Here is a 24,967-nt window from a genome sequence, read left to right as displayed (position 1 = left end):
TAACTGATGGCCAGGTATTTCCCTTAAACAGCTCTAGCACGACTGATCTTTTCTCTTGCACACATGAAAAAGTGTTATAAACACTAGTTTAAGCTTCCAGTACAAATGGCCAATTAAGAGTTAATGATTAATAAACTGTTAAATTGTGAACCGTTTATAAATCAAGACAAACTACACAGACATTTATAACGAACATAAAGCAATCACAAGCTGCTTACTGTTTAAAGAAGCTTTCTTCATCGATATTCTGTGATTGTAAGTTGAGATTTGACTTTTTGCTTTACCAGCCCCTTAAACGCTAAAGTACGAACTCAAGTACCATGTTGTGTATACATTTTTAAAAGGGGAAATCAAGTCATCTGTTAGTCATCAATATCTTAACACAACCCAAGGACAACTTTCTGCCAGTGTTACACATTTGAAGATCAGAGTCCATCTGGATTTGCTTCAACTTTCTGCGTAACCGAACCACAGAACACCTCGAAGCAATCTCTTATTCTAGCCCATGAGCTCCTTGGCTAAAGTCTTTCAGTGAAAGCAGATTTTTTTTCTTAGGGCTCCTAAATTACTGAAACGACCACCTTAACCCAGCAAGCTGATCCCTGAGGGTTATTCACCCCAAGTAAAATGCCTTGTCATTTTGTCTAACTTTGCTTGTCACAGGATCTCCCAAGTCAAAGAAGCTTCTCGTCACTTTTTGCATGAACAGTTCGAAAACTAATCCTCCTTCTTAATCCTCCTTGGGCAAGATGATAACAACAGCTATTGTAACTCAGACAGAGGTCCACCTATACAGAAACCCTGGCTCCAGCAACAGACAATAATAGATGCCCTAAGAAGTAGTATAAGGGCAGACAATCATATAGAGCAATCCTTCCCTTACACATCCTGCCAGCTTTGGGCCTTCCTCAATCACAGACTGCAGCCATGTGTAATATTTCAGATGGATAGATTAGGTGGTCTATGCTTGCTCTGTCAGAAAGAATTTTCTTGTAGCTCTCTGAGCCTCTTCTAGTTTGTCAGCTTTTTTTTTTTTTTTTTTTTTAAATAGGTACATGACCTGAACGAGCATCCCCTTTTCAGAGCACCTGGCCCGGACAGGCCGTCCCTTTGGCTTTCTAATGCTGCACACAGAGCAAATGTTACTTGCGCCAGTCTAACCCACCAGCCCTCCATTTACCTGCCCAAGAACCTTTTGCTCTTCTAGCTGCCACATCATATGTCAAGTTTGTATCCAGCTGAATACCATCAGTGACTTGAATAGTCAATAGAAACCATTCTCTAGCCTTTAATGTGTAAAGTACATCCAGAGAACCTAGATAGGTTCAATCCAGCTGCAACAGAACCCTCCTGGGAAAGCTGAACTCACTGAAGTTACCCATTCAATTCAGTCTGCTGAGAAAATCCACTGTTTCTACACAAAATCTACATAAATCTAAGCCTATCACTGCCCACAGAAACAAATTTGTGTGCAGAAGTTCAAGAACCCAACTGTTGATCAAAATGCAGACTAATATTGGAGCAGAAAGAAATCCCTGCAGTACCCAGGAAATTCCAATAGCAGATTTCCCATTTCCAATTAACTGAGATCCAAAAGCCAGTTTTTAATCTGTTTAATATGAACTAAACTGATTTTAAAAGAACTGTCAGCTAAGGCTCTTGAAAAAAAAAAAGTTAAGCTATTGTGGAATCCCTATCACGATTTAGTAAGTAGTTAGACAGGAAATAAAAAGAGTTTCCGCAGAGGAAGGCTGTCAGTGAGATCTGCCAAGAATTTGTTCTGCAACCTGTGCTGTTCAATATGTTCACATAAGATCTATGAAGAAGAATATGTCTAGAAGTGGCAAATTATTAAAAAAATATTAATCTCAGTCAAATTCAGAAAAGACTGCAAAAAGTAACAGAACTCACGCACTCCTAAGTAACTACACAACATTTTAGATGGCAATAAATACCAAAATCAACACAAAATATTCTAATTACATAAATACAACAACATCCAAATTAGCTGTTGCCACTCAGGAAAACTTTGGCAACTTGGTAGGACAGTTCAGCATTTATTATCAAGCAGAAAGGCAAATACAACCTTCAGAGCGATTAGGAAAGAAAACAGGCATCACCATTATGTTGTTGAATGCTGCAGGCAGTTCTGATTCCCACATCTGAAAAAGGAGACAGAATGACAAAAAGGACAACAAAAGATGATCAAAAGCATGGAGCAGCTTCCATATAAGAAGAGATTGAGCAGAGCAGGGCTCTGGATGGACAAAGAAATGACGAAGGGGAAGATATGGAAAATTTATGAGATCTGAAACATGACGTAGTGTCAAGATGAAAAACATGGAATAATTGACTACCATGTCTTCCAGTGCAGAAACAAGAGAGCACCCACCAAAGTTACAGACAACTTTTCTAAGCCAGTTCAAGAATACTATCACTGGATGTAGAATATTTTAAATAACATTTAAAATACATAATTAAAATGTAGAACTCACTGCTGTAAGAGGTCACAGAGACTAGAACCATAAATGTTAGAAGACAGATTATATAAATTAATGGAGAACAGATACAGCTGAGATCAGATGATTAAATACAAGTGCTGACCAAGGAGGGCCCTAAACTGATGATGGTCATGCACTGGGAGTCAAATGAGGTGGGGAGAAAGAAAAAAAACCCAAAACAAACCCACCACATTATACATGCCCTGTTTCTTACAGCCCTCATTGTCTGCTTCTGGATCTTGTCAAAGACAGGATGCTGAGCCACACAGAGCTTTGCAATTTGCCCCAGGACGACACTTCTATTTAAACTTTTTATTTTATAGTACACTTGTAGATTGTATTTATTTTTAAATATTAAGAACGTAACTTTAGCCTTGCCTAATTGCCTATTTAGGGAGCCTGAAACCTAACCACACTGACTATTTCTAAAGGCATTATCTATCCTATTAATATTTAGATACCATCTAACTGAATCCTGACAGAACAGAAGTTAATGCACAACACAGCAGGGAAGCAAGTGAAACCAAAGCAAAGGCCAGAGCTGTGGTGCACAGAAGTGGCAGAATTGAGTTTAAGGCACCAACAGCCCCTCTTCCAGGAACAGCTCTTCACTGTCTGCTAAATGTTTGATGGAAACGTCTCACTCAGACACGGACTGAACAAAAGAGATAATGTGTTTGCCGAACCTACAGCTAAGCCCTGGGCTGAGTTCAACAGAACTGCTGTGGCTAAAAGTAGGTCAGGATCATCCGTTCTAACCGGGGAGAAAAGCTAAAAGCACACCAGACTGTTTGGCCAGGTATTACAGAAAACCTTCATCTGGGATTTCATCACTACTTCAAACAGACATGATTCATATTTTACCGGCCTCCACCTCAAGCAAGGCACGCCTTCCCAACCGCACTGCCCTCCCTGTCATTAGGGGCACCTTTCCCCAGCCTCAGCCAGGATCCTCCTGTTCTCAGCTTTAGTTCCACAGGATACAAAAGCCAGAATTCTGGCCTGTGCTAGCTGCCTTAGCTACTCTGTGTTGATTTCTATAAAGTAGCAATGCCCAACTGTTTCCTCCAGAAACAGCCAGGACAGCACACGACTTTCTCACTGTAATCACTTCAGCCTTAGAGTCTATTTTCCTTGGCAGGGTGCCCTCCAGAAGGGAGGAGACCTCCTGCAACCAGCACGTGCTTCCCAGAGGACAGCACCGTGACCCCTAACCAAGCTCTCACATCCCAAAAGCAAAGGCCAAGCTCCCAAGGCAAGTCCTTTTGCATCTAGTCTGGAATAACCTAGCAAGAAAGGAAAGGAGCTTCCATCATCCCGTGAAACTCCCGTGAAAGGAAGCCAGTCCTACACCTGCACCCTGAGAGGAAACCATGGTCTCCATGCCAGCATCAGCCCTGCAGGACTGCGCAGTGGAAAGGAGAAGAGAGACCTACCACAAAAAGAGTGCACGCTAGCAGTGTTACAGACCACAAGCAGACACACAAGGACCGCATCCCAAGCTCCACCATCCAGCTGTCAAGATGCAAATCGGAACCACTAAGCACCAGAGCCTGCAGACACTGAGCAGTGCAGTGTGCTTGGCCTGTTAAAGAACAGCATTTCCTCAACACCCCAGAAGTCTTCAATTTTAGTACCACAAAAGCTCTATAAAGAATTAACGCACCCTGGGTGGACAGGAAGGAATTCTTCTCCTTGGAGTTCTCCTTCATTTCAAATAAAATTCACTTTTCTGCCCTCCCCAGTAATCTTCTGGAGAACCATACAGCCTGACAGCAGTTTGACAGTCTTCCCCTATCACTCCAACAGTATCAGCAGTCCTGGCTACAGCCATAAATACAGGCAGTGACATGCAAATAAATTTAATGCAATGCTACCACATGAGTAGCATCTATCCCCTCCCACCCAGAAGAGACGGCAAAATCAACAGAATTCCACATCACTACCACAATCTGCTTGTGGTTTGCCTTCAAACCAAGTTGGGGTATATTATATCTTGTATTACTCAACTCATTTTAAAGCATTACCAGAAATGAAGCTTTGATCAATTAATCTTCCATAAATTAGTGCCTAAGCCTGGAAGGCTGTTAGTAGTCAGCCTACAAGCTATTAGGCTCAATATTCTGGTAATTAGGTTACACAGGTCTGCTAGATAATGATCCAGGTTGAGGTGGCCAGACATTTTCTTCCACCTCTGCAAGCCAATACCAAGGCTTTCATAAGGCTAAGAATAGATAGCAATGCACCACGTTGTTCAAAAAGCCAGGGGACCTTCCCAAGTTGCTCATAACATGTATAAAACACAATAGCTCCCACTGCACTACTGCAGAAGGTTGAAGAGGTTTAGTGCAGACTTGAGAGCCAGGATCAACTTCACACCAGTCTCAACAGCCCTGAGCAATGACCTTCCCATGCCAGCTGGGATCTTCATTATCCAGTGCTTCCAAATGTAGTCCAACACAGAGTGGTGGCACAGGAACCACCCACAAAGGGCTGTCAAGGTGCACGTGGCTGAGTAGCCACAGGCTGGCAGCACCCATGCAGTGTGCTCTTCCACCCTTCATCACAGCCCTCCAGCCCAGACATTGTCCACACTTGGAAGTTCTTGTTTCGAGGATAAAATTCAGAGTACCAGACTGCATAAGGGTAGGGGTGGGAGGACTAACCACTATGCATGGGCCATCAGACAATGCTCTTCATTCATACCGCCGTAGGGCCACAATGTGGAGGAGTGAAAACAAACAACATGAAAATTAAGCAGTAAAGGCAGCAGAAGCTAGGACACTGCAAGGTTTGGTACATGGAGACAAACCATCCGGACTAAGAGTTCTCCAGCCACTTTGTTAACAAGCAGACATCTAGTCACACCTTATCCAGAACAAGGAATTTTATTACAAGACAAAATTCACCATAAGAAATTTTAACACCATCAAGTGGCTTTGCAACATGAGTTTCTGGTTTTATCTGTACAGACTGAGGAGATCCTAACTTTTTCTGGCAAAATATTTGAGCTCCTGGCCCTGTTCACGGCTGAGAAAGCTTCCTTGGTGCTGTTCTAAAGGCACCAAGATTCAGCACTGGGTACCTGTTCACAGCAGCCATGAATTTTAAATTGAATTGAATTTTCGGTTGAGACTGTTCTCCATCTGGTTTGCTACCCTTCCACCTTCACAGTCTGACAGCCACTGGCTGGGCAGGACTGACTGGCTCTTCCCTTTGCCTTTCAGGGAAGCCCAGACCTTCACCCTAGGGCCACAGAGATGCACTAACAGGTCTGCTGCATAAACTGCAGCGCTAGTCTGAAACACAAACTTCTATGAGCAGGAATTTCAGCCAGTATAACTGGCTGACTGTTGGCATGTCAAGAAAATGCTACCTCACGAGGGTCACCCCTGGGCAGAAGTGCCCAGGAGACAGGAAAACCAGATATACAGTGGTTTGTGAGGAATAGCACTGAGAGTTTTACATCTGAGTGGCTGCTCTTCTGCTGGAAGGAACAGCTAGACAGAACAGAGAGGCTGGTGAGGGGAACAAGGAAAAAGTATGGACATCTGTGTTTGAAAAGACAAAGCATAGCCTGTGGTCAGCACAGTTCTGTTTGCAGACTGTCCCAGTTCCAGCCACCTTTCCTCTGCCATTTTAAGCTGTATACTCCACACGGCAAGGACTATACCTTCCTCTGGGAGAAAAACCTGTTCAACTCTGCCACAACATAGGTAACTAATCAAAATTGCACAAAAATGTGGCTCAGACAACACTCTTCAGGCATATACGGGGACCAAATGGAACAATCAGCCACCTAATGTCAATCCAGGAGGCCACAGTGGGGCTGACACAAGTTTAGCATCATAAAAATGTTTTAAATTAAACCTTCTCAGGGCTCAGTGGGAAATACACTAGTTGAAATCATAAACCAGCTAGGAATAGAAAAGATCATACAGGCTAAAGACAGGTTCAAACTAAACTGTTTGGAGAATGGCAGACAGGTTCAGCACTCGCAGGAACAGGCTGAGAGAGAATCACTGCTGGAACAAAACTACTGATGAAAACAGTAATTGAGAAATTGAGAGTGAAACAGAAAGGATGCTTTCTAAATGGTGTAACAACTGAGCCCACTGCTACTCTGCAGTGATGAGACTTGTGGTTTGGGATAGAGGCTTCTTCCAGCAAACAGCTGAATAAATAGGTGCAACACATCAAGATGATAGAGGAACAATCAACAGGAAGGGAACTTAAACTCGCTCCACTTAGTCCCAGTCATCCCCAAAATGACCCTTGTCCTAATCCTGTGTATAATCCACCTGGCTCCTTGGCTCAGCCCCAGGCCTGTCTGTACTCCTCAGAGCTGTAATCTGAGCCCACGACTTCTCAGCCAGTCCATACAGTGACTTTCACTATAGGATACAAGATGCAGAAAAGTCAGTTCCTGTATCCTTGTAAAGGGGCTACAGTTTCCCAAAATACATCAGCTCCCTTGTTTTCAGCCGTAACAGCATGCCTCCAGGAATATACATCATCTGAGTTCTGCTAGCAGTCAACTTTCCATAGCTGTTCCCCAAGGACCACAGCAGCAAAGTTACTCAACAAAAAGTAAATTAAAAAAAAAGGACAGTACCTAACAGCAGAGACCATGTCTCTAAGGACAAAAAGACAGATAGCCCAACATTCTTCTTTCTGAAAAAGTTCAAAGAAACGACTAGAGCTGTTCTGTACAGTTCCCTCTGCAGATTTGGGTGAGCATCTAAAACCAAGCACAAGACCAGACTTTTAAGGGTGAGCCATCTAGAAGTGAGCCCTATTTTAAAGTTATTTTTAAATGTTTAGACAGGACCTAAAATAAGACCAGTGTTTTGAGTACTTCTGAAGAGTATGAACCTCATGCAGGCCATGACATATTTAGTTTGAAAACGCTTTGGAACAGGGATTGTACTGTTTATACATCTGCTTATCGCCCATTTTAGCTCAAATTAAGTTACAGTCCATTACCAGGCAAGAAACACTCTTTTAAAGGGGGGAAGTTAACACAAATAAGATTTAGGCTCTCAGCAATAAGACTGTCTCTAACTCAGTAAAACGCATACCATCTCAGAGCAGCAGGAACAGTACATACCACTGAGAAAGGGAGAAAGTCAGCTCCTCTGCTTAGAATATTTGTCTTCACACCACCCTTCCTAGCCATGTAGTTTCCAGAAATACACTCCCCACCTCTCTTCAAATTCAACAGTCTGCAGACTCCCAACAGCCCACAGGCAATGCCTTTAGCAAGTAAGATGTGCACGCAGTACATGACAAGCAGCACAGAACCAGCCTAGAACACAAGTTGTGCCAGTCTGTTTTTACAAGTTTTATTTTTATCCCCCCCTCCCGCTCCATACTGACAAACCAGGTTGCAGTTGGTTGGCACTAGCATTGGCCTGAAACATAAATATGAAGTAAGCACATAGTAGCACCTTACATCTCTGAATACTCTCCCAGGCTTCAACAACGTGTAGCTCAGGGATTTCTTGGGAGAGAGGTAGTTTCTATGCATTTAGTAACCTTCAATAGCTCCTTCTTCTATGGAGCTGCCCCGTGTCCTCAAATGCACACAGATGTTTGGCATTCACAACATCCTGTGGCAAGAAGCTTTCCCAGGTTAACTGCACACATCAAGGACTAAGTCATTATTTGTTTTTAAGCTTACTACATGCTGGCTCCGTTCAATACCTATTCATACTTGTCACGGAAAAGGCAAAAAAAGGCTGCTCCCCCTCTAACCTTTCCATGACGTTCAGGATTTGAAGATAACTATCACTCATCGCTTTTCAGGTGGAAGAATCCTAATTTATTCAGTTGCTCTTTGTATGGAAGTTACTCCTCACCTCTGGTTACTGTTCCTGCCGTTCCATTTCTAACAACTGAAGACACCCTTCTTAAGATGCATTGGTTTTCCTAAAGCTGCAGAAAATTCAACTGCCATACACTAGAGAAATGTGTGATAATTTTAAACACAGCAAGGATTCTCAGCAGCTATAGTAAATTGATAGTCAGGTAGTTCTCTGTTAAAATATGTAGCCTAACTTCTTAAACTGAGTTTGCTCAAAAGCAAGTTTCTTTCAAGCCACAACATCCAGCTACACCTTCTTCCTCCAGAAGAAAGTGTATCTTTCAAAAACTTTCTCTCCCCATTAGTTCATATTCATACACGAATACTTGGTTTTTGTCACTCTTTTTATCATGACTCTCAAAATCCTGAGTGATTGCTTCCAGAAGTGCAGTGATCCTAACTGTTTTCTACATTTTTCATTATCAGATATAGGACTTTGTTATTTATACACACTTAGCTCACTAAGCAACCTAAACTTTCCTGTCAGGCTGAAATATCTGGCTTTTCTGTCCTTTGCCAATTTCACTATTAAAAGTTAAACAAGCATTTTTATGATGCAGCGATGTAGAAATGTAACTGAATTATCCTTTTTAAAAAAAAGAAAAAATAAGTGAGGCCATTAAAACCCAACAGAATTCAAGAGGACAAACATGTTACCTAAAGTTACAATAGTCAGTGCTAACAGCATTTCAAAAAATATAAACCTACCTCACAATTTAGGGCTTTGAACCATTCTTTAAGGGTTAAGAAGGAACACCTCACCCCACAAAGAGCCCATAACTGGTCCTGATCAAAGGGGAGAACCCTCTTCTCAAGGTGGTGGATATCAAACAGCACACGGGACTCAAAAGTTCATCTAATTGAGCCTCTACGTTGAGCCCAGCTATTTCCATCTCCTCTGCTAGATCAGATGGGCAAAGCACTTCACCCTTCCCAGAAGCTGAGCTTCTAGAATGCAGTACAGGAGAGCTGACCACATCTTTGGTGACATCAACCTATGCCAACCCTGGGAGTTACATAAAACCTGTACATGGAACATCACACAAAGGCTTATTTTCACATAGGGCATTCACCCGGCTCCAGGTATTACACCTGCACTGCTTTTAGAGGCAAAAATGTAGAAACAGCTTTGGTATGCTTTTTTTCCTCCACTGTGAATATGTGTAGAGCTGCGTTGGTTTTCCACTGTAAGAAGCTCAGATACTACCAAAACAAGAACCTGGTTGTTACAAGGTTAAATACTTAGGCAAATGGAGCATATATTCCTAGCAAAGAGCTGCTCAGAATGCAGCGGGAGACATCTCAGAACAGAATTGCAAGACAAGATGCAAGACCGGAGAGCAATTGGACTAGTCTTTCACTGAAATACCACATTCGGAACTGGAGCTGGAGTTTGAGGTAGCTATGCAGAGGTTTTATATCACATATGAAGAAGGTACGTGTCCCAGGCCTAGAAATACCCAAACCCCCCAACTATTCTGACCACTTTGCAGAGAGCACACTATACAGAACTGCTTGCCAGGCATAGGGAACAATGAGAAAAACATCTACAGCCAAAACACATCATCAGTTTACAAAAATGTGCCCTCCATCCCCCAATAAGGGTTTCTCTTGAAAAATTCTTGCCTTGCACACTGCACAGCAGTTTTATGTTTATCTTTCAGAAAGAAAAGGTGGTGGCCCACAGAAAATAGGACAGAAAATCAGCCCCTACAATGTTTAAAAAGGGAGAAAGAAGGAGGGAAGAAGTAACGCTCTCCTAGGAAACCAAATGCTACTTTGGCCGCACAAGAATTAAGTAGAGCGCAACTCGGATAATAACTGTAATTCACATCTCAGAAGTTAGTTTGTTCAGCCATGATCTTTTGCACTTAAAGGTACTAAAAAGCATGTCCTCTAGAGCCCTTCTGCTGGAGCACTTTTTCAATGGGATCTGGACAGAAGTAGTCTGATATCTCAAAGAATACAACATACAGATTTCTGTCCTCCCTATGGTCTTTTATTTTTTATGTAACCTGAAAGCATGGATCCAGAAGAGACTGGCCTTAATTCAAGTCATCTCAAGTACTTACTCATTCCTTATTTCAAACAGCTTTGATTTAGTGGTTTTACTTGGAACACCCAGAGCAACGCAAAGCTGAGAAAACCAGACTCGCCAATCTTTGTACATGTGTTATATGTACTCAGGATTTATTCTTGGAGGCTCCACGTTGAAACAGGTTTTCCAAAAACTTACTTTTTACCATCCAAGAGTTCAATCCAGGTCTACTATCGAACTGAAACCACACAGGCTGCACACACGGGGAAGTCTGGGCTAGGGGTTGCAGTCTGGCTTTATTAATTGTTTTTATTTCTGCTGAGCCCTCCTGCTGCTATAGCTGCAAGTCCAACAAGCAGACATCCTTCTAGGGCTCCTGCACTCCCAGTGCTCTAACATGATACTCATCTCTCCAGTGCAAGAGTCACTGACTCATCTAAATCAGCATCTAGCATCCAGGTGCCAGGGTTTCACTCCCCAACCAGAAGTTTATGCAGATCTCCAGCAGCTCATTCAGTCTGGAATCTCTGCTGTACCACCCTATATCTGACATTCAAATTCCCATATTCAAATTGCACACTCTCAGAGTGCTTCGCCAGGCAAACTGAAATAGGAGTTGTAACTATCCTGTTTAACAGGAAGCAGCCTGAAAGGAGACATCATTTTCAGGCAGACATTTCTTCAAGGGTCTATAGCTGTCAACACGGCAGAGCTCAGCCAGCACAAAGCAGCTCACCACAGTGCGTGGTGACTGACAGCCAGATAGGAACATCACCCCTGCTCCAGGAGACTGTCTTCAGATTTGGCAACACTCACTGGCCCCTTTCTGTCCATAGATCACCCTCAGAAAGTAGCTTTTTTTGTTTCTTTCTATAGGTTAAACTCATTCCCTTGTACAGAAAATTCAAAGTTGAAAAGGTATTTTTTACACTGCGACAGAGATGGAAGTGCAACACCAAAGGTGCCGAGAAGATTCTTGCAAAAGGTGTACAGTTGCCTGACTTAGGTACCACTGCAACCCACAGAGCCCAAGCATTCCCTTGAGAAAGGGGGGTACAGCTGGGGAGGAAGACCAAAAGAAAAATGACAAGCAAATACAGGCAACCTCTGGAGTAAATACAGCCACTTACAGCAGAAATCGACAGATGAAAGCTTCAGTTGAAGAGATGCCCTCTGCCCTTCATAGGATTTTCCTACGTAAAAGGAATGCTCCCTTTGCAAAGGGAACAAGCATAGCCTCACATCCAGCCACACACTTCCCAGTAGACCATGTGCCTGGTGAACCCACTCATCCAACTACTCACAGGTGGCACAGTTCATCAGGTGGGTTCATTAGGCAGCAGCATCAAGAGGCTGCCCAGCAATACACTGGCCACAAACTGAAATGATCAGGAACAGGGAGGAGCCCAGCGGGCTGCAGCGGTCCCCAAGCATCCCAGTGCTGACTCCCGGCGCGTTTTGCTTACCATCTGGGCTCTTGGGAACGTTGAGACACCTTCATTTCTCTTATTGAAGAGTGTGCCTCAAGCTGGAAAAAACAACATAACGTGAAATGCAAAGACTATTTTTCCAATAAATTAAATCCCTGTTGCACTTGACTCCCACTGTGGTTCCCTTCCCCCTGAGAAGGCAAGGTCTGGCCAGCTGCACAAAGTCCAGGCAGCCTTGGGAAAACAATGGGATCTTTTTCTTGCCAGAACGAGCCTCCCTGTTCACCCTTCTAACCATGGCACGGAGGACACCCCCAGTGTGTCTGCAGAGGAGAGGAGTCTGTTGCATAGCAACAGTACACCCTAACTCTCTGCTAATGAACAGGGATAAAATGTTTTGTTCTCATTAGGAAAAATACAGACACATTCCTGATTGGTGAGTAATGTCTCTGCCTCTGGGAGATTAGCTCAGAGCTGTACAGACTGAAACAGCCTCAATTCAGCCCACTGCAGTGCTTCCCTTGAACAGCCACTCTCCAAGGACCGCACGTCTCTCAAGGGCAAGCCTACAGAGCCTTCTGTAGCACTCTGCCTTCGGGCCTGAGACAGCTCAAGGCAAGAATAATGAGAAGAGGCTTGACAGGAGCAAACCAGAACAGGCACAATGGGAACACACCCCCTGTCCCTGCAGGAGCAGGGCAGAAAAGCCAGCTCTTGCTGGTGCATTTGCTGCACCTGGGTCCCAAGCTACCGCCACAGCAGGAGAGTTTCTCTTTGTGCATCCACCGCAGCTCCGCCTCGCACAGGGCTCAGATCAGCCCGTGACTCCAGCTCCCACTCCAGCCACATTTCCCATTATTGGGTGAGTAAATGGACAGAGCAAAGAGCTGTGATATGCTCAGAAGCAACCATCAATTGCCTGGATGCAGAAAAATCGAACAACGGCTGCTGCCTACCAGTCTTTATTAGGATTTTGGCACCTAACAATCAGCCAGATCCACTAGCAATAATCATTTTGGCGTTTACAGAATATTTGTGCAGATGCTGTTGTTTCATCACTCATTTTGATATCTGGGTGCTGACCCAGGCTACTCTCTTGGCTTTGCAAGAAATAAAGCCTCTGCCCCACACAGGCAATACTGCTTTCCAAACCCTCTCCCCTCCAAATCCTCCCACCACAGCAGCCAGCACAGCAAGTGGGAGGATCACAGTACTTCTTCACCCTATGCAAAGATGATCCGGGGCAGAAGCAAGGCCAGACACCCCATGCACAAACAAAAAACCCAGTCTCTAACCACACGTTAGCCATGCTTTTTGGCGTAACCTGGTCTGCACAGTGCAGACACAGCTCAGCAGAACTGAACTGTGGAATTGCACTCTGAGCCCATGGTTCATCTCTCCTTTATGCTACTACCGGGTCCCATTCACTCACACCAGTTCACCTTGCCCTGATTTCAGAAGCTGTTCAGAATAGGGACCGCAAACCTTGGTTCTCAGGGAGGACTTCAGAGCGTATTTCTAGGGGCTGAACAGGTACTTTAACTCCCTTCTCCCTCTGCTGGGAAATTCATGCTGGCCAGGATTGGTGCCCCACACAGGGGTATACTCAGCTCCAAAGCAAAGTGGGATGCTGCAGAGCCCTCTCACTCTCCCAGTCCCCTGCACTGCTGATGAAGAAGTGGTGGGATTCAGGCTCCGAGGCAGCCACAGGGTGTGCTCCCGGCCCCCACTAACTCCCTTCCCTGGCCCCTCAGACTTTCACCTGCTCTTCCCCCTCTTCCCTCTCCTCAGGGTTTCAAACAGCTCAACTCAGCAGCTCAAAATGGTGCAGGAGGAGAATGTGGAGTCAGCATCAGGGAAGAAGGGCCCTGCTATCTTATGCCTTTGAGAAACTTGCATGTCCTGTAGGGAATGATGCTCTTTCAACCGCTGCTGCTCTCGCTCAGCCACAAAACCCATATGCTAACCTGTGCTGTGATCTGCTCATGGAACTGCTAGGACTCGATTTCTACTTTAAATCCTTCCAGCTGAAAAATAATTTATTTCAGTCCCTGAGGAAGGAACTTGATTGCCTGCAAAGCCATCTCTGTCTGCCTGAAGGAGGGAAATAACTCGATGATGTTGCCCAGCGGCCAGCCGAGCGGCGACAGACCCCGGCCTTGGCCAGCAGCTCCTGTCCAGCCTGCGGTGAAGCTCAAATCTCTCCCAGCCCGCCACAAGGCTGAAGGGGCCGGGGTGATGTTTTCCAGCTTCTCTGGGCATTTTACTTGTTCCAGGCGAGATCCCTCCCCCAGCCCTGGTCAGAAAGGAAAAGCCGTGGGAATGGAGCTCAACACCCCGAGGTAGGCTCACCCCCAGCCAAGGAGCAGCGCTTAACCCCCTCCGCGCCGGCGGGCTGCCCTCCGCAGAGACGGCCGCGCCAGGGCCGCCGTGCTGGCAGGCCCTCCGGCCACGGGCTCCAGCTCCAGGGCCGGCCCCATCCTGCTCCCCAGGCCGCCGCTTCCCCGCATTGTCAGGCGCTGCACAGGGGTCGGCTGGCTGGCCCCAGAGCCCTCAGCGTTGTGCCACGAGCGGGAGGACAGCCGAGGACAGCCCTGCCACTCACCCGCCACTGTCCCTCACGCTCTCCCAGGACGCCCATCGCTCCTGCTGCCCTACGTTTGAGCGTCTCCATCCTCCGCCAGCACACCGACAGCAAGCCACGAGAGAAGAGCGCTCTTCCCATCTTTCCACGCTCCCAGCACGTCCCAGAGGCTGCCCGCTTAGCAGAAAGATATCTTCATCACTGCATCAAAGCACGTTTTCTTCCTTTTGCTCGGTGTGCTGCTGTGTGAGCGCGTACAAAGCGGCCCTCTCTCCACGCGGAGCATGCGGTCAGCAATCAGCCGGCATGTCAGGAGTTAAGTTAGCATTTCCATTCTCCTGACCTGCACCAACGCTGGCTGAATATCGAGCTATTCTTTGCAGCTTGATAAAGCATGAGAAAGCTGAAGGCCTCACACACTCCTCTTTTCACAGCTTGGCCTGCTGCCCACAAGCTGTCACTCCCTGGCACCCAGGGCAAAGAGAGAGAAGGAGGCCAAACTGCAGCCAGCTGCAATGAATCACTCACTCCCCCTGGTCCCCTCCTCCCCAGGGAGCCTGGATCCCTCCTTCCGGCAAGGGGATAATGTCTGCCTGGCTACGCTGGCTTCTTTCACAGAAAAAGCCATCCTTTTCGGGGGCTGCGAGAGGGGGGGGGGGGGGGCACTCCTATTGCAAAAGCTTGCTGCCACAGAAAAGCGCAAAGCAGCTCGCAGCAAGACTGAAGAGCGAGGATTTCTGCTCAGCAGCTGGATGGGAACACACTCCTGCAAGTGTTCAGCACAAACACCACTCAAAAATCTGATGCTGGTCATTTGTCTAAATTGCAGGAAATTCTGGAGGAAGGCTCAGGCACAGAATCTGATTTCAAGGAGACTGCTTACACCCTTCATGCCTTGCTTGTGTGGTATTTATTTCGGGGACTGATCCCCATTGCAGTTCCTTCCTAGCTTCTTTTCTCCCCCTCACTACACCATCCAGCCTAACCACCACATCTAATCCAGGCCCTTCTAACCACCACCATCATCTCCTCGTGTTTATTTTGATGTGTTCCACCACACACACTGCTTCCCCATGTTACAGTTCATTCTTCATTTTTAACACAAAGCAGCAGAGGGGAATGCATCCACATCTCAGGGTCAGTGGAGTCTGAGAAAAAATGCAGCTGAGAAGGCACAGGAACACCAAGGTCATCGTGTGCCTTCCTTGTGCTACAGGCCCAAGTTTGGAGAGCAAAGCCTTTACAAGGTAAAAATGTCAGCTCTTGGTTTTCCGGGGAAGGGAATATTCATTGATAAAACAAACTCAGCCCCTCCCTGTGAGCCTAAGCCATGGCACATGGGTTTACCAGGCACATGGGAATCTTCCACCACTCATTTCTGTCTCCTGCAGAGAAACTGTCCACTGCACTGTATTTAGTCCCTGCCTGAACAGTCACATCTCTCTCCCAGTACAGAGAAAAATCTTACTGGAAGAAGAGTTTAACCCCAAGCCATGCAAAGGTAAAATCTCACTGCCTCCAAGGAGAGATGAGAGGTTGCCTGCCCTCCAGCACACACTGCCCCTCCAGCACCCCCCTTCGCCCACTAGCCAATCTGTAACCTTCCCTACCCCAGTGCCTCATACCCACAACAGCCATACAACCGTGTCTAAACCCCCTAAGGCAGCCATTTAGGCTCCCAGTTCAGCATACCTGTCCTGCTGGTAACGTGCTTCAAATTCAGGCACTGCCAGGGCAGGATTATATACATTTATCTCTTCCCGCACTTGTGGGGTGATGAAGGAAGGGTTGCACAGTTCCCACCTGGCAGTCAATGCTTATTAAAACAGTCAGAAACTCATCAACTTTGTTTGGGTCACCCAAGTAATCTGTAGAGGATTTCTTTTATTGTTGTTGTTTGGGTTTTTAGGGGGGTTGTTTTTACAAAATCTGTAACAGCACCAAACAAAATATATATCGTGAAAAGAAACTCACTTTTTTTTTTAAAAAAAAAAAAAAAAAGTGGGAAGGACCTTCACTATTCCTAAAGCTAATTTCATCACAAACTAAAACGAGTTTTAGATGCACTCTTTCAGGGACACAAGCTGTCAAGAATCACAAGTAACCACATTGAATGCCATTTTATCACCTTCTGTGTCAAATGACACACTACATATGGATTTATCCCTTATGATACATTTATAACACTCTAAGATTTCTCTTGCACTCCTATACATCTACATCAATAAGTGCCGCCTCCACAACACCTGCAGCTACAAAACTAGTATATTAAAAAGATCATTACACTGAGCATCCATAAATTAGCAAGTGCTGGAACTCAGGTTACCCCTTGTGCAAATCAAATACAAACCACCCCCTAACTGTACAGACACAGAGTTTCACTGTGGGAATGCTTGCTCATTCACCGTCACCCTCCTCTGCCAGAAGGATCTCTAAATGCAAAGTTTAATAGGAACAGTTAATATCCCGAGTGTGGCTCTGAGCCATCTGAGCTCTGTAACATAATCAGGTTCATAATGCTCAGAATAGCACTCTGGAGTCCTAGTACAGACTAAGACCTCACTGTATTAAGTGCTGTGTAGATAGTTGTAGTGGTGCTGTTTTCTCTTCTGTAAAATTACTGAGCACCAGACACAGGAACCAACCGTAACCCATATTTTACAGAAGTTAGGACACAGGAGAGCAATGTATACTTTTCAAATGTCTTTTTTTGGCAGCTAAATCAAGTTGGTATTTTCACAGACACACTGGGGGGAGGGAGGGAGGGGAACACTGAGGTTACTCTCTCTCCAGAGCAGACAGGCAAAAGCCCAGTTCAGCCAAAGCTCACTGAGGCTCTTTATGTTCCCATTCAGTGACAGAGGTCACTTGTCAAAGACTGAACCAGATCTGGTACTGGGCTGCCTGCTAAGCACGCTGGCAAAAGGATCTGAGCTATACCCTTCTCTGCAGTTGTTTGCGTTTCTTCAGGAACACCAAAGGCCTGGACTCCTTCCCAGTGCTACTTGCACCGCCTTTGCTAAAAACATGCCTTTTAGCTCCAAAGTAAAATTTGCCTTAAATTCCTCATGCTCTGAAGAAAGGAAGCTCGTACACAGGATCTACAAACAAGGTAATCACATGTGTTTGCCAAAACACTTCATTTACGCAAATTCTAATTCTTTTGGCTCAGATTTCAGGATATTTTCCTACCATAAATACAGGTTAGATCCATGTTTGAGCTGATCATCCTGTGATCCTCTTCAGGTTCACGTTGCACTGCGGGTGCCGCAGCCTGGTCACGCTTCCCAAGCATCCACAAGTCACAGCTCTTCAATTCATTGATTCTTAAGAAGCACCAGGTCACGCTGTCTGGCCCTCAGTTATCACAGTTCACAAGCTTTCTGCACATTTCTGGCTTCGGAACTGTATGTGTTTGAAGTGAATAAAGCCTAGATGCCTTTTGGCAAGATGCCCGAGGCAAAGGCCTCAGGAGAAAAGTCCACCATTTCCCAGGCTGATACAAATGGACAGGCATCCCCACACTTCAACTTTTATTCCCTATATGTGAAAAGACGGAGGGAGCTGGCCGTTACAAGGGGGAAAGGAAGAGCTGTAGGGTCCAGTTGCAAGCAGTGTACTCGAAGAAGCATGTTACAAAAGGAAACAGAACTAGGCAGCTGAGTACTTCAAGCCCTCCACAGAAACAAGGCAAATACCATTGCAGAATAATCTCTAAATATAGGTTGCTCCTTCAGATCTGTACTAGCCTGAATGCCCTGATGCAGTGAGAGAAAACGCTATAGGATGGGGAGCAGGAAGGGGCTATGTACGGTCACAAGCAGGAGGAGGCTGTGTATGAAGAAGGGCATTCTCCTCTCATCTAAAAAAAAGGCTGTGGTTCCAGCACTGTTTTGCCTTTCCTCTGCTGCGTTGTTTCCCAGCTGGGAGGAATCCCATCGGCACATCACACAGCGTCTGATCAGAGCCCGTCCTGCCTGCTGCCCCTGGCACGGATCTCCCCAGGGACTGCTTGAAGGGTAAGGGACACTAAAAAACAAAAGGAGCACTAAAAACGTGCCTACCAAGGCTTGGGTGCCAGCACGTTCTCCTGAGCTAAACACAACAAGTGAGGAGGCAGGAAGAGAAATTTTCACAAAGCTGTTTCTTAAACCAGATTTACAGAAGTGAAACAGAGTAGTTGTCATGGGTGAGGGGAGACTGAACAAGTTAATAGCTAACCAGCAAGACTGCCACGAGAGACTGCAGCCTACAACAGATTTTCACAGGGAAACACCAAATCCAAAACTGTCACCTGCAGACCAACTGGGAGCTGCTGCTGCCCCCGCTCCTTCTGTACCACTGCAACGCCATCACAACCACAGTACTATCCTTCCCAACTCAGAACTATCTTTTCCCATTTTTGTGTGCCACGAGTGATGAGGATTTGAAAGTCTGGGTTTCGGCAGCTAAAGTAACAGCTGTGAAGACACTGCTGGAGATTTTTATTACAACAGGTGAGAAGAGCTTTCCAACTTCTTGAAAAGGTAGTGAGTGCATACAAAGGCAATCTGGTGCCGAGATGCATGGACAGCAAAAACAGAAATCCCACCGCTGTGGTGGGCATTCCCAGGCTGTTGGTGTGGAAAAGAGGATGAAGCTGGCTGCTGCATTACATGTAGTCACTCAGGAGACAAGCCATTGAGACCTACAGAAATTCCAGTGGTCTTATGAAGAGCAGTTTCTAGGAGGAAGATTTTTTTCATGAGGATATTCTTGACGATTGGCTGAAAAACTTCTTTGTTCCATATTACTGAAAAAAAAAAAAAAAAAAAAGCACCCCAAAGAAAGCCTTCCTGCTATTGCTTCGCCATTCAAGACATTGTCATTGTCACCTTTCAGATCTGTAAGCATAAGAGACAGCAGCAGCTGAGCTGTGGTAATTAGGAGGGAGAGATGTGCAGGCCTTGTCTCCCATCTTTCTGTTAAGATGCAGTTTACACTTTGGCAGGTTTAACAGTCCCCAGTGAAAATAAACCATCTGCATCTACTCCAGCAGACCATCCTCATTTCTGAACCCTTCAAACAGTTCTGGAAAAATCAGAGTTGCCTCCCTGCATTTTATCAGGCCCAAATGCAGACGCAAACCCATTAATTCTCTTACAGTAATATAGAAACACTGCCTCTAGGCCTGTTCGCAAGACATCTACTTCAAAAACACGTTTCCCATTTTATTCAAGTGTCTACCAAGTTCAAAGTCACACTGCTCTCTCTGCAGCAGAGAAGCTAAGGAGGATGGGACCAACCTCATCATTCAATTCTATTCACAAGCACCCTTCCTGAGGAAAGCCAATAACTTTCAGAGAGCCTCTGCAGACTTTTCTCCACTGTTTTGCACGCTGAAGAATGGCTGGTTGGTAATCCTCTTTTCACTCAGTGAGCACAGACTCAAAGGTTTTCATCCCTCTGAGCTCAGAAATTTCCATTTCCATTTGAGAGAGACATTTTCCTGGCAGTTCTCAAAAGATGCATTTGTAAAATAGGAAACAACCTCAAGGAATGCTAAAGCAAAGGAAGAAAGCTGTACGTGGACAGTCTTTCTACCTCAGCCAGGAAAGGAAATTCCTTCTCAGCACTGATGCCCCATGAACACAACCTACTCTGCAACTACCAAATACTTGATCAACGCAGAGTGACTGGCTGTCCACCCTACCTTGTAAAAACACCCAGTATTTTCCTACGTGTTAGTTTCAGATCAGCTGGGGCAACAGCCACCAAAATCTCAGAAGAAAGAAAACGTCCAGAAACATGTATTTGTGCGTGCATGCCAGACAAGAAAGGAAAATAAGGCGTGCGTGTCACATAGTTAGGACAAATTACGGAGATGTGAAGGTATTCTAGTGAAGTCACTAGAGATAAGACACACTTGTGTCAGTGTTTAACCCTGTAGTCCACAGACTTTTGTTGTCTGCAAAGGTAATTAAAAAAGCAAATCTATTGCCATATCTCTAAAGGAAAATGTTTATAAGTCTGCAAATCCAAAGAGGTTGAAACTTGCTTCTTTCAAGTGCAAAACATTCAGATGGCCCAAAGCCAAGTCCCAGAAAAAAGCTCTAGTCAGTAGCTCAGGAATGCCAGCTCTTAACACAAACCAAAAGCATACAAACCCTCGGGTCAGGCAATTCACAGTACCATCTCCCACCAAAAACTCACTTAAAACTGCACTCTTAAAATTGCAGCTATCGTCCACCTCCTTGATTCTACGCCAGGGAAGCCTAACCCAAGTCTCACTTTGACGCTCTCCACAGCAGTCAGCCGAGCGAGCTATTTTTCTTACCTTGCTTTGGGGAATTCCTGCTTAGCATCTCTGTAAAGAGAAACAAGAAGGCTTCACGCCGCATCAGGCAGGATCCCTTCCATCACTCCCAGCTCCTTAGCAAAGGCATTCCTGAGGCGAGCTGTGCCCTAATAAATCAACACAAGCGCTCCAGGTTTCCCCGGCAGCTGGAAGTTGGAATTCTGCAGTGAAGGCAAACACCTCCCCAGCTAAAACAAACACAGCCAGGGAGCCCCCGCTGAGCACCCACAGCTACTGTCAAAAGAGGGGTGGAGAGAGAAGGTGGGGATCATAAGGCATCTGGCTGACAAAAGGCAATCCAACTTAAAGGCAGAAGATGGCCATGAGTCTGGCCCTGACCTAGGCATTCCTCTGTGGAGGCATGTGCTTGCCAAAGCGTTTTATCAGAGCAAAACCACAAAACTTAATTTTTAGAGCCATGACCATCTTGCCCCTGACAAGGACGGTAGTTTTGTCTTTAAGAGCATTTATCTTAGCATTTAGGACACTCATGTAAAAGATCATGCAAAAATACAGAACAAAAATAGCCCAGTCTTAAACAGCTTATAGCTTAACTCTAAAATAAATTAAGACAAAGGAAACAGCACAGGTCAGTATGAGCAGCAGTCAGCTCAGCAGAACAAGATGACTGCTGTTTCCAGGAGTAAAGGGAGATGTTTGTTGTGTGTTTCTTTTTTTCTTTTAAAACTATATAACAGAAAAGACCTGATGAAAGATTTTAGAGAAGAATTATTACGTGGGTTGGCATACATTTACGGGCCAACCACCTCTCACACAGAAACCACACCAGTATTTTTCAAAAGCAGCACAAGGAAACAACAGAGGCTAATGTTACCAGACAAACAGCAGTGAGAGCCCAACTTCCAGCACTAACATTTGCTAGACTGCATACAAAAAAATAGATGGGCTGCTTCAATACCTCATTTTCAGTTGCACTTGGCGAGTAAGGGAAGGGAGTAGTCAAGGCAGGGCTGAAACAGTGACAGTAAAAGGAAAGCGAAAGAGTTGATTGCCTCAAATGCTCTTACAACAGGCACAGACCCATCAAGACCTTAAAAATAAATCTCATTTACCAAACAAAGGCATCTTCCTCAGACACACACCAAGAGCTGGAGTAAACTCCCAGATTTCAACACCTCCCACTGCTGATGGTTGGGAGGCAGCGCAGGATAAGCCTGAATAAACCCCACTTACATCAGACCTGATCTGTACCACAGACCAACGTCTTCACCTTCCACGGCACTATTTGGAATCCTCACTTTGAGACCACTGTCAGGCATATTTCCCTTCCCACTCCCTTGAAGAGCCACCAGATCCCAGTCTATAAGCAAATAATACTGCCTTTAAGGGAAATCCTGGTTTACCTACACGTGGTTGAGACACACACATGCCAGGCAGCTAACAGTGCACAGCAGTGATGGAGAGCTAGCAGACCCATCAGTAGGTGAGTGCCAGGAGCTCCCTACCACAAATCCTCCCCTCCAGCCCCCAACAAAAAAAACTCACAGATTGCTGCGTGAGATTCAGCCTGCAGAGCTGTGTGCTGTTTGGGAAGACCCTGAGTGGCAGCAGGGCACTTCGAAGCCCTGGGTCTCACGAAAGGAATCACAGATGAATGTGTTGGGTGAAGGACTCGTACATATGTATACGTGGAGAGACACAGACACAAAGGAGGGCAGGGCGGGGGGGGTGGGGAGAGAGACAGGGAGACTTGTCTCTAGGCCTTGTGCTTATTTTGACCTTTCAGTTAAAGAGTCTTCGAAAAGGCACCGTTCAGCCCCAAGCCTGATTAGATGTCTTGGGAAAAACAGAGCACAAAGCATCACACATGAATGAGCACAGAGCCATAATACAATCTTGATATTCCCACCCATCCATATGGCCAAAAAAAGCCAAGTTTTCAGTGCAAACATTGGCAGCAGCAATATGAAACTAATGTGTTAATTAGCAGACTTCACAATCCAGCACAGGAGAGAGATTGCTGATGTTGGCTATTACATAGTCAATCAAAAGCCAAACAGAACAAGTACCATGTTAGTTAACCCATTCAGAACAAAGGTAATGATTTGCTAATTGCAGGTTTCTGGAGTGAGCAGAACAAGGTCTGTTTTCCAAACCTCTTCTCTCAGCTATATCTTAAAATGTATTTGATATGGCAAGTTCTCCATCAGGCGTAACTCTTTATTAACATTCGGTCTCAACTTAGATGTTTAGCTTGAATTCAGGAAAGCCCACCGCCTTGCTTTACACAACATCAGACTGAGTGAGCTCAGTGATTTGTCTGGCCTTAAAAAACTAAGTTAGTTTTCAGCCTGTAAACAATCACAAGTTATTCTGAAACAATCACAGGCTAAACTACAACATTCATCAGATTTACTTCTTGTATAGGATTTTCACACTGAATGCAAGAGAAGATTAATGAAAGTAGCTGAAATTAAATGCAATGGGAATTAAACACTGTTCCTCAGTGTACATGGGTTTACACGGCAACTGCTTAATAAAACTCTACTTTTCTAAAAAGTTTCATCAGTAAAATAAGTGCCACAAGACAGGTCAGATACAAAGATCAGCACAATGGTGGAAGAAATATTGTGAGAAACAAAAGATTTCATTCTCAGGAGACACCTTAAGTACAACCCTCAAGTTAACACTCCCATAACGAACAAGATTATAACCAGGATGTACCACTTACATTGCATTAAATATTTAGACATAAACAAAGTTTGGGAAGGAAAAAAACCAGCGTTAAAGAATACAACTGCATTAGTCTTGGGGTTATTTCTAAAGCACAGAAAAACAGAAATCAATTATAGCAGGAGTAGTCAGTCACATAATTTAAGGTAAGACCACTCTGACTTCCTGCCTAACACACAGACACCGTTCCATTTTATCCACTCGCACCTCCACAAAACCCATTAAGCCGTTCTGTGAAATGTAGTGGTTTATGGCATCTAGACTAGAGGCCTTCGGAGGTCAAAACATAAGTTCACTACTCTCCTAGTAGTTTGCTCCAATGGCTCCATCATTCTTTCTGGCAGCAAGGCCAGTCTAATTTCTTATTTGTTTGCTTTTCTGCCTTGAGCCATTAATTCCTTCTCTGCTGGATTAAAGAGTAGCTCCTCAGTCAATTATGCACATGCTTTAACCAAGTCACATTTCGATAGCTTTTTTAGCAATCAACAGATCGGTCCTGTCAGTCTCTCATTACAAGGCACCTTCTTGAGTGCTCGAACAACTTATAACTTTTTTTTTTTTATAAATAGCAATTTGATTGTCATCCCCCCACCTCCTCCCCCTTCTCCAGGGTCACTGCTTTTTGTGAAGCACACAATCGGTAAACAATCAGCATCCCTGGCACACAGAAGTCTATACTTGCCTGTATCAGTTGGATGTTATTTCACTAGACCCGTTTTACAGCATAACGGAGGAGCTACAGAAATCACAGACTGCAAAGATTCTATCAGTGAGCTAACAGTCAATTCACTGACTCTGAGTGTAGGGAGCTCACATCTTTCTTAGTCACCATTTAATCATTTCTCCAAAAGCTCTAAGGAAAACTTCGCTACTTGATCCCCATCCTGCCAAAGATTTACGTACTATTCAGAATCTTCAAGGAAGAAAATCCCAACAGACCTGTCGTTTCCAGCTACGGTCTTGAATTTGCCCTCAGCATTGCCTGCCCCTCTGCTGAATCAACATTAGCAGTGGCTTTAGATTTATTTCCAGAATACTGATGATCTACTGAACAGCACACAGTACTGATGCTTGCTGAAGACACTTTCCAACACGTCCCCAGTAACCCATGATTTCAAATATATCAGCCTTTTTTTTTTTTAATTAAATAATTATGAGGTACGCTGTTGATGTTGGCACAGTTCAATTATTCATACCATTGTACAACTCCAAGTCAAACATCCTAAGAAATACATTAGATGAACAGTCACCTGCTGCCGTGTACTCATGTGTTTCTTTCCAGCTGGTCTTTTTATTAACACAACCGAACCCTTCAGAGTTATATATCCTCTGAAGTATACATCAAAACCAATAAACACCCATCTCAAATCTCCCCGAAGACCCGAGTTATTCAAGATCACTGCATGAAAAGCATTAGTTCCTCGTAGATGTTAACCAGACTCTCCATATCACAAGGACTAGAGCCTCCTACTATTTCTGTTCTAGCAGGAGGCCCATTGAACTTCCACCTCCAACCA

General features: G+C 44.9%; 1 protein-coding gene across 5 annotated transcripts in view; it reads right to left on the bottom strand.

The window, feature by feature from the left end:
- Positions 1–24,967, bottom strand: part of PLXNB1 (plexin B1) — a 79,288-nt gene that overhangs the window by 44,260 nt on the left and 10,061 nt on the right. The window contains exons 1-2 of one of the 5 annotated variants that reach the window (XM_074914374.1): positions 20,736–20,840; positions 11,872–11,933 (exon numbers count right to left, since the gene is read on the bottom strand). The exons of 1 other annotated variant lie outside the window; for it this stretch is intronic. The gene's annotated coding sequence lies outside the window, so the exon portion shown is untranslated. Of the gene's footprint in view, positions 1–2,086; positions 2,106–11,535; positions 11,852–11,871; positions 11,934–20,735; positions 20,841–24,967 lie in introns of those variants that run through there. 3 more of the 5 variants (XM_074914373.1, XM_074914376.1, XM_074914377.1) reach the window with 3 other exon arrangements.

The sequence above is a fragment of the Athene noctua genome, chromosome 10 (genome assembly GCF_965140245.1).
Source record: "Athene noctua chromosome 10, bAthNoc1.hap1.1, whole genome shotgun sequence".
Taxonomy (NCBI): Eukaryota; Metazoa; Chordata; class Aves; order Strigiformes; family Strigidae; genus Athene; species Athene noctua.
Note: the sequence above shows the minus strand (reverse complement) of the source record. Positions and strands in the feature narration are given on the sequence as shown.